Consider the following 9853-nt stretch of genomic DNA (forward strand, 5'->3'; position numbering starts at 1 on the left):
CACATGGGGATGCGAAGCGCGACACCGCGATGGCCGCACGCGATCGTTTGCACGCGCACGAGTACGATATGAAAATAGACGAGTCCGTACCGGAGTATACGCAGCGCTTTTACGATATTGTTCGCGAAGCGAATGATATGAGTGTTGCGGATCAAATCTCTTGGTATATTAAGGGCTTAGTTCCTGCGCTGCGCGGTCGCTGCGCTACGGACGATGAGGGCAAAGACTGGCAGGATTTAGAAAAGCTAATCCTGTATGCTAGCGGTCAGGAGGTTCGGTGGAAAGCCGGAAAGGACAAAGCACAGCTTGCTGTAGTTACTACGCAAGCTGGCCCGTCTAAGATAACTTCCTTTCGCCCTAAGCAAACTTGTTGAGATATAGGCGAGTGGAACTGTGTAGGTAAAGCCAACCTTAACCGTTACAGGTATCACAGGACAAGCTCCCAGACAGAAATCATCTCCTATATACCAAATATTCCATCTTATCTGTCGTACAGCCGTTAGTGTTCTGGCCGGAAGTCAACACTCCCCCTCGGACGGAACACTCGGGCGAATCCAACTCAACGAACACCCAGCCCTTCTCGAAACTGCACGAACTTCCCTTCCGGTAACGGCTTCGTGAGGATATCCGCTACCATACTGGTAGTGGGACAGTACTCAAACTTCACCTGCCCCATAGATACCCTCTCACGCACAAAGTGATGGATCACATCGATGTGCTTCGCGCGTTCCGAAACAATCGGATTCTTTATCAGACTTAATGCTCCCTGGTTGTCACCCCAGATACGCATCACGTCGACCTCACACCCAAACTCGGGCAGAAGTTTCCTCAGCCAGAGCGCTTCGCGAGTAGCTAAGGACGCCGCCATATACTCGGCCTCCACAGTCGATGCTGCTACAGTCGGTTGCAACCGACTCTTCCAGCTGACGGCTCCACCGCCAAGGATAAAGGCATATCCAGTTGTCGAACGGTGGTTGTCTCGGTCCACTGCCCAGTCCGCATCGGCATAACCCTCAATTGCCTTGCTGTCCCTGGCAAAACATAAACCGAAACTCGCAGTCCCTTTCAGATATCTCAGGATATCCTTAGCAGCCTCCCAGTGAGCCTTCGCCGGCTCAGACATATACCGTGCCAACTTAAACACAGCATGCGCGATATCAGGATGCGTGCACACTGCCAGATACATCAAACCACCAATCAACTCTCGGTAGCGCGTTGCATCCAACAATACCTGATCGATATCACTAGTACGGTTCAGAACTAGATTTGGCGTCATAGGAACCGACTTAGGAACTGCATCCTCCATCCCGAACTTGGCCAACAATTCGGCCGTATATCGCTGCTGCGAGATTTTGACCTCGCCTAACTCCTTGCTCCGACTGATTTCCATACCCAAAAAGAACGACACCTCCCCCAAATCACGGAGGTCAAACTCAGCCTTCAACTCTTGCTTTATACGGGCTATTTCCTCGCTTTTATTGCTCGCGACTAGCAAGTCGTCTACGTGAGCGTATAGCCACACAACAAATGACTGTTCTTCCAGCGTAAAGAAGCTGGGATCCGCATCAGAAACCTTAAAACCAATGGCCTCGAGCATTTCCCGCAACTTCTGGTGCCAAGCTCTGCCTGCCTGGCGTAAACCGTACAACGCTTTCCACAACAGACACTTCATACCTGCGCCACCCGTTTCAAAACCAGGCGGTTGGTCACAATAAATCACCTCCTCCAGCGTCCCGTTAAGGAACGCAGTGCGCACGTCTAGGTGGTGTACCTCAAATCCTTCAGCCGCGGCCTTCGCCAGGAATGTACGCAACGTCACCTGATTGCTACCAGGCGCGAATACCTCGTTGAAATCAACACCTTCCTTCTGCTTATAGCCCTTTGCTACCAACCGGGCTTTGTATCGTTCCACTTGTCCGTCTACACCCCGCTTCACGTCGTACACCCACTTCACCGGAATCGGTTTCACCCCAGGCGGCGGTACCTTCAGCTCCCACGTATCTAATGCGTGGATAGATCCGATTTCTTCAGCCATCGCCTCCTGCCATTTGTCCCGTTCCGGAGAGGCCATCGCCTCTTCGTAGGTGCTCGGGATGTTGACGTCCGATACATTAACAGCAAGGTTGAGTCGTTGGGGCGGATGACGGTCACGTTGGGGATAACGGTGTTGTGTAGAGGCAGCTGCACCAGCTTTATCCTCCCCCTCAGCTGCCTTACCGACAGCTTTAGGTTTCCCCTTAGTGGTCCCGCTGGTAGTCTTAGGCTTCCCTTTGGCGGAATCGGCTGCATTGCCGGTAGCCGTAGGTTCCTCCTCAGGTGCCTCAGGTGCTGCGCCAACTACCATAGGCTCCCCCTCATTCAACTCAGCTGAATCTCCAATCGCCGCGTTCCCCTGACTATCCTCTACGGCCTCACTTGGACTAAACTGCTCCCCCTGCCGGGGAGGGGCTACAGTCTTGAAACTACTGCTAGCCACATCGTCCTCATCATCACTATCGCTTCCGCTGCCGCTACTTTCACTATCATTCGTAGGCAGCGTGCGGGACGTTGGCGTCTCCTCAAAGAGCATGCTCCTGCTCACTACGATGCGCTTAGACCCGTCTAATAATATCTGGTATCCTTTACAGTTGCGCTCGTAGCCCACCAAGACACCCTTCTGGCTCGTTGCATCGAGCTTATTGCGGTGCCTCCTCTCGACATGCACCCACGCAGTACACCCAAACACGCGCAAATCAGAGACATCTGGCTTCACACGGTGGAAAACTTCAAAGGGCGTTATCTGCTTGCCCGACACAGGCGAACAATTGTGCAGGGCACATGCAGTGGTAATAGCTTCGGCCCATAATTCATGCGGCAATCCTGAGTCTTGCAACATCGCGCGGGTCTTCTCCAGGAGTGTGCGGTTCAGCCTCTCAGCGCGGCCATTTTGCTCAGGAGTGTACGGCACGGACGTGTCGTGCTGGACCCCCTTACCCTTAAGGTACTGTCCTAAAGCCTTATTCAAATACTCCCCACCGCGATCCGACTGAACTGCTAGCAGCTTCTTGCCCGATTGGGTCTCTAACAGCTGCAATACTTCCTGGGCCGCTTCCGGAACTTCTCCCTTCGTCCCTACACAGCGCACCACTGCAAAACTCGAATGCTCATCCAGAAACGTGGCGACATACCTTGACCCGCCCATAGACGGAACAGGCATCTCACACACATCCATATGCACTCGCTGCAAAACACGGTTTGCTGCATTCCCAGACGGAGGAAAAGACGCGCGGGTATGCTTGGCCTTCACACACGGCTCACAGATACTCTTCTCCTTCACCTTCTCCCGGATTTCAGCCGCACTCAGGCCCATACCAGTGACCATTTCATCAGACACGAGCTTCTCTAAATTACCGTACCCTATGTGCCCGAACCGACGATGCCAAAGTCCCGCAGATTCGGACAAGACCGCCAGGGTTTGAACGCACTCCCCCTGGCCCAACCGGGTCGCCTTTAGGTAGCAATGGGTGCCTACTCGCACACACGGGATTTGCTCCCCGTACTCCCACTCCAGGCTTGCGTACTTCCTCATCCGCGGAGAAAGCATTTTAGGGTGAACCGGGACTCGGCTGACAAGACGTTTCGGCTGCCTAACCACAGCAACCGGCCCACGAAAATCCACGTGGTAACCCTTCAGACCTAGTTCGCCTACCGAAATCAGCTTGTGACCTAGTCCCGGCGCATGATACACATTCTTTAGGGTAATCTTAATCTTGCCATTCTCTCCCTCTGCTTCTAGCAGGACGGTACCCACTCCAACCGTCTTGCAAATCGCACCCGCCACACCTTCTAGGACTATGCCGTCCGTGAGCGGTACGTACTCGCTGAAGTCCGACCGGTCGTCCGTAACATGGACGGCCGCTGCCGAGTCCATTTTCCAAGCCAGCTTGGCGAGCGACTTCTCAGCTGTTGCCTGGATTTCCGCGGCTTCGGAGGTAGTGGAGGTGGTTAGGGCCATTACCAGCTGCTTGCTGCGTCGGTTGTTGCCCTTGTTGTTGCCCCTTGTGATGAGCGGGCACTGAGACTTGATATGCCCAAGAACGCCACATTTATGGCACTTATGGGTTGCATAGGGGTTGATGGAAACGTCAGGCCCGCCAGAGCTGGTACTCGCCCCGACGTTGAAATTTCCCTGGCCTTTACCAGCTCCACTACGGTAGTCGCCACCGAAGCCACGGTGGCCTACCCCACTGCTCCGGTTGCTAAACGCCAGGGCCTCGGCCTGGGCCCACTCTGCGTTGTTGTCACCTTGCATCCGCTCCGCCAGGAGCAGAGCGGACTTGATTTCCGAAAGCTTCATGTCGCTCGGCGGCTTGGCAGCAAAAAGCATCTGCTGCATTTGGAATTTCTTATGCAAACCACCCAAGATGGCCAGGGCGAATTGGCAGTCGTCGATCTTCGAGCCCACTGCAACCATTTGCTCACGCAGATCCTCTGCTTCCTCGAAGTAATCAACAACGGACTGGCCTGTGCGTTGCTTCAGGTTGCTAAATTTCTGCTTTATGAGCAAGATGTTCGCTCCGATCTCAGAGACGCATTCGGCGCGGATCGCATCCCACGCTGCGGCAGAGTCGGCTGCTTGATCGATCAGCCTGTGAAAACGGGGCACCGTGTATTTCACCAGCTGCGATTTTGCCTTCATGGACTTGTCGGCGACGGCGCTTGGCAGGTCTGCTGCCTCGTCCCACAAGTCCTTGCCGGCCAAACAGTACTTCATGGCCGTCCGCCAGCGAAAATAGTTGGCGTAGCTATCTAAACGCTCTACATCATTATCCTTCCCCATACTTGTCCTATCTCTAAGCCAGAGAATTGCTAAGCCAGCAAGTTCGGACACAGTACTTAAGCAAAACGCTCGCTCGCTTGCCGCGGCGGCGCGGGGCTCATAACCTGTTGAGATATAGGCGAGTGGAACTGTGTAGGTAAAGCCAACCTTAACCGTTACAGGTATCACAGGACAAGCTCCCAGACAGAAATCATCTCCTATATACCAAATATTCCATCTTATCTGTCGTACAGCCGTTAGTGTTCTGGCCGGAAGTCAACAGCCCGCACAGTTGTTCTCCCAACCAGTAGACGTTGGAACGCGTTCGGACTTGCCGGGCATCCCTTGGCCATTACAGCTTTGGTATGACCCGCCGTCCAAATCGGTGCAGCTTAACAGCTTGGATAGCAATGGCCGCACTATGCTTTTTGATGCTCGCTTGTGTCAAACGGCGTGCAAAGTTCTTGCCGACTCCGGTGCCAATTGCGGCCGGGTTGCCGACGGCTTCATTTCTCTCGAAGCTGTCCGCAGAATGGCTCTTTCTGTCCGTCCTTGCACTATCTCTACTGTTCGCGTCGCGAATGGAACTCACGAGCTTATCAATGGCTCGATTACCGCTAAGCTCCGTATAGGCTCCTTTCATGAAACAGTCACACTACTTGTTTTAAAGCAAGGTGTCCCAGGCGTTGAAATTATTCTCGCTGATGACTGGTTGGAGCGCAAGAAAGCGAAAATGTGTTGGGAATCACACACGCTTACAGTACGGAAAGCTACCGGCGATACTGTTGTCCTGAGGCCTTCCTTTTGGTCTTCAGCAGACGACGACGATCACCTAGATGGGATTGCCATCATGAATTACGTTACCGCCACTCTCTATGCTGCGAGTACGGTGGAAACGATGTCAGCTAAAGCAGCTGCACGGAGGATTGCCAAAGGCGCACGAAGCTATTTAATGCTTGTGCAATCTGAGCTCATTTCTGAATCCTCGGCGTCTGCGGAGCCACTTCCTCCCGACACCGACATAATCCCCGAAGCAACATTGCAAGGGTTGCTTGACGAATACAAGGACGTATTCGAAGAGCTCAAAGGCCTTCCTCCAGATCGCGAAGTAGGTCATACGATTCCACTAGTGGAAGGGGCTGTACCGCCCGCTAAACGATCGTACCGGTTGACTCAATTAGAGCGCCAAGAGGTCCGTAAACAAGTCACCGAATTGTTGAGTAAGGGCTACATAGAACCCTCTCCTTCTCCTTATGGTGCACCCGTTATCTTTGTGGAAAAAGCTAACGGTCAGGGCCTTCGCATGGTCTTGGATTACCGTGCGTTAAACAAAATCACGATCAAGCGGCGGTATCCTATGCCAAACATTACTGACCTCTTCGATCAACTCCAAGGGGCTAAGATATTTAGTTCCCTGGACTTACAGCAGGGCTACAACCAAATTCGCATTACACCAGAGGATGTTGCGAAAACGGCCTTTATCGCTCCGGGAATGGGTCAATACCAGTTCAAAGTACTGTGCTTTGGACTCACAAACGCCCCTGCTACGTTCCAAGCGGTGATGAATCGGATCTTCGCCGAACACATTGGCAAATTTGTGCTGGTGTACTTGGACGACATTCTGGTCTTCAGTAAGACCAAGGCCGAGCATGAACAACACCTAAGGGTGGTGTTGTCCTTGCTTAGAAAGCACGCATTCAAGGCAAAGATGTCTAAGTGTCAGTTCAACCGGACCGAACTGCACTTCCTGGGCCACGTAGTCAGCCGTGATGGCTTGAAAGTAGACGAGCGCAAAGTTAAAGTTGTTAAAGAATGGCCGGTACCAACCGACACCTCTAAACTGCGCGCGTTTCTTGGCTTAGCCAATTATTTTCGGAGGTTCATCCAGGGTTATTCCTCTCTCGTGGCCCCCCTCACAACCCTAACAAGTGCGAAAGTGCCCTTCCACTGGACAAAGGAGTGTGATACTGCCTTTCAGGGTGTGAAAGATGCCTTGACAAACGCACCAGTATTAAAACTCCCTGAGCTTGACAAACCCTTCGTAGTTTGGTCTGATGCGTCGCTGCATGGCACTGGCGCTGTTACAAGACGACCGACCAGTTGCTTATACAAGTTCTAAATTCAGCAGCGCGGAATACAATTATTCCACCACAGATCAAGAATGCTTGGGCACAGTCCTGGCAATGGAAGAATGGCGTTGTTACTTGGAAGGTGCGAGTCATGTCACCCTAGTAACGGACCATCAACCTTTGGTCTATCTGCAAGAGCAGAAAAGCGCCGATAAACTTTCCAGAAGGCAAGCTCGATGGTTGGAACGATTGTCTCGATTCCAGTTCACTTTGGAGTACCGACCCGGACGGATTAATGTCGCAGACCCTATTACAGGGTGTTTCCACTTGTCCGAACACTATCTCCGGTACACTATGTGCTAGTGTGGACTTAGTGTGACGGTGTTTCCACTAGCGGCACTAAGGAGCGCCGAAACCAAAATTGTTTTCGTATTTTGAACGTTTTAGCGCCAGGGATTAATTGCTGATAATTGTCAAGGTCTGTAAGAATTCGCGTATTTAAGATCCGCTGCGGCGCAGCCTGCGTCATGATGTCCGCCATGAAGTCCGCATGGTGCATTGGCAACGGCCGGCCAGCGAAGGAAGGCAAACGAGCAGTATATGCTTGCTGAACGTTATTGAAGGAGGGCTCCATTGCAAAATGGCGGTGTTCTGAGGCTGTCGGTGTTGGGCGTGCGCAAGTCAACGCGGCGTTTGCAGGAAGGAAAAAAGATAGCTGCTTACGTCTAAAGTCCATGGTCAGAAGGGACAATCCAGCTCATAAAAGTTGCCCGCCAAATAGTTAGTGCTAGGTACTAAAGTTAATGGCAGGTCTGAGGTCCAATTAACTTTAGTGTGCGCTAGTGTGGACTTAGTGTACGGGGTGTTTCCACTAGGCCTTACGGTTCTCCGCCAGGAGTGCCCCAACCTCCAATTTGTTTGATGAATATTTTCTACTATCATTAGTAGTATCAATATATGCATTTAGAACGGCGAGAAACGAGTCCAGGACGAAGAACATTCAAACTTAGTGTTAGTGTTCGGCCAAGTGGAAACACCCTGTTAGTCGGGTTCACGACACGGTGCTTAATGTGCTTACGGCCTCGCTGGCGGACAGCGACTTGGGACACCGAATCAAAAGCGGGTACGACGGTGATCCAAACCTTGCTAAATCAAGAGTAGCCAAGCTGCAGTTAAAACGAAGGAATGAGTTCTGGTATCGAGAAAACCAGATCTATGTCCCTCACAACGCTGAACTGCGAAGAGCCATCTTGACCGAGTATCATGATGTCCCTTACTGTAAGGACGTTAGGCCCATTGGCCGCTCGTCCGAATCAAGTATTCTCTAACTAACGCCAAAGGCGTTCCTTGTACGATAGGGCCTTATGGCACTAGCGTCCAACTCAGTTAAAATACTGATCTTTACCTAAAAACGGTATTCTTCAATACCACCAAATTGTGGACTTCTAACTCCTTGAGTTAGTTAGCATACGACGCGGTACCCTATAGGGACCTAGCATCGCTACACTTACGCAGGCCACCGCGGTATAGACCGCACCAAACAAGCGATCGCACAATCATATTGGTGGCCAGGGCTTGACTCTGATGTTAAAGAACACGTCAAATCATGTCCCCAATGTCAGCGTAACAAACCAACAAATGCTAAGCCGGGTGGATTACTGCAGCCCCTTCCCATTCCAACGGAGGTGTGGGAAAGCGTGACAATGGATTTGGTTACGCAGCTACCGACATCCCGCAATGGGCACGATGCGATTGTAGTGTTCGTGGACCGGCTGAGCAAAATGGCGCACTTTGCTCCCACACACACAACCGCTACAGCTGAAGATGTAGCCCGCCTCTTTGTGGCTACCGTCTTCAGGCAGCACGGCCTTCCAAAGAACATTATTTCAGACCGGGACTCTCGCTTCACAAGTAATTTCTGGAAGGAAACATTTCGCCTGTTGGGCACCCACCTCTATTTGAGCACAGCTTTTCACCCGCAAACAGACGGGCAAACCGAACGCATGAATCGCGTTCTGGAAGAGACACTCAGGCACTACATATCACCCACTCAGGATGATTGGGATGAGCATTTGCCACTGATTGAGTTTGCCATAAACAACTCAAAACAGAAGGCAACGGGGACAACTCCGTTTTCCCTGAACGGTGTTCGACAACCACGTGTGCCGGTTGACCTTCACCTCAAAACCAAGGTGCCTGCCGCTCAGAAGCAAGAAGCGATGCTTCGTGAGCGTATAAGCAAAGCTAAAAAGTGTCTCTTGGCTGCGCAACAAGTCCAAAAGGACGACGCCGACATGCATAGGCGTCCGGTGCGTTACGAGGTTGGGCAGAAAGTGCTGTTATCTACTAAAAATATTACATTAAAAACCCCTGGAACCAAGAAGCTGATGCCTAAGTTCATCGGCCCATACACGGTTGTCGCTCGCGTGGGTGAAGCTGCGGTAAAACTGGACTTACCGGCGGCCTCCCGCCTACACCCGGTCTTCCACGTCTCTTTGTTAAAATTGTACAAAGAAGACGTAAAGCGACAGCCGCCGGCGCCACTCGTCATTGAGGGTGAGCCGTATTTTATGGTCGAAGCTATTGTCGACCATCGTGATGTTTCAGTCCGAGGGGGACGTGGAAAAACACGTCGAGAGTATTTGATTAAATGGGAAGGTTACGACTCTAGTCATAATACCTATGAACCAGAGGAATCCCTTCGCCAGTCTACCCCCTTGGCTGAATCCATCGACGAATATGAACGCAAACTGGCGTCTAAGAAACACCCTCAAGCCCCGGAAAAACCCAAGGGACGGAAATCTTCTAAGAAGAAGTGACGCTCCCGGGACGGTTCGCTTCAGAGGGGGGAGACTGTAGCAAGCTACATTTCCCTTAGAATATTTTAACGATTACTTTTAACAATAACTGTTAATTTGTTAAACGTTCTGACTCAAGTTTCGTACATGTTCCGAGTTTCGTCACATGTCGCGAACTGGGCAGCTGT

Source organism: Volvox carteri (assembly GCF_000143455.1).
Source record: "Volvox carteri f. nagariensis unplaced genomic scaffold VOLCAscaffold_83, whole genome shotgun sequence".
Taxonomy (NCBI): Eukaryota; Viridiplantae; Chlorophyta; class Chlorophyceae; order Chlamydomonadales; family Volvocaceae; genus Volvox; species Volvox carteri.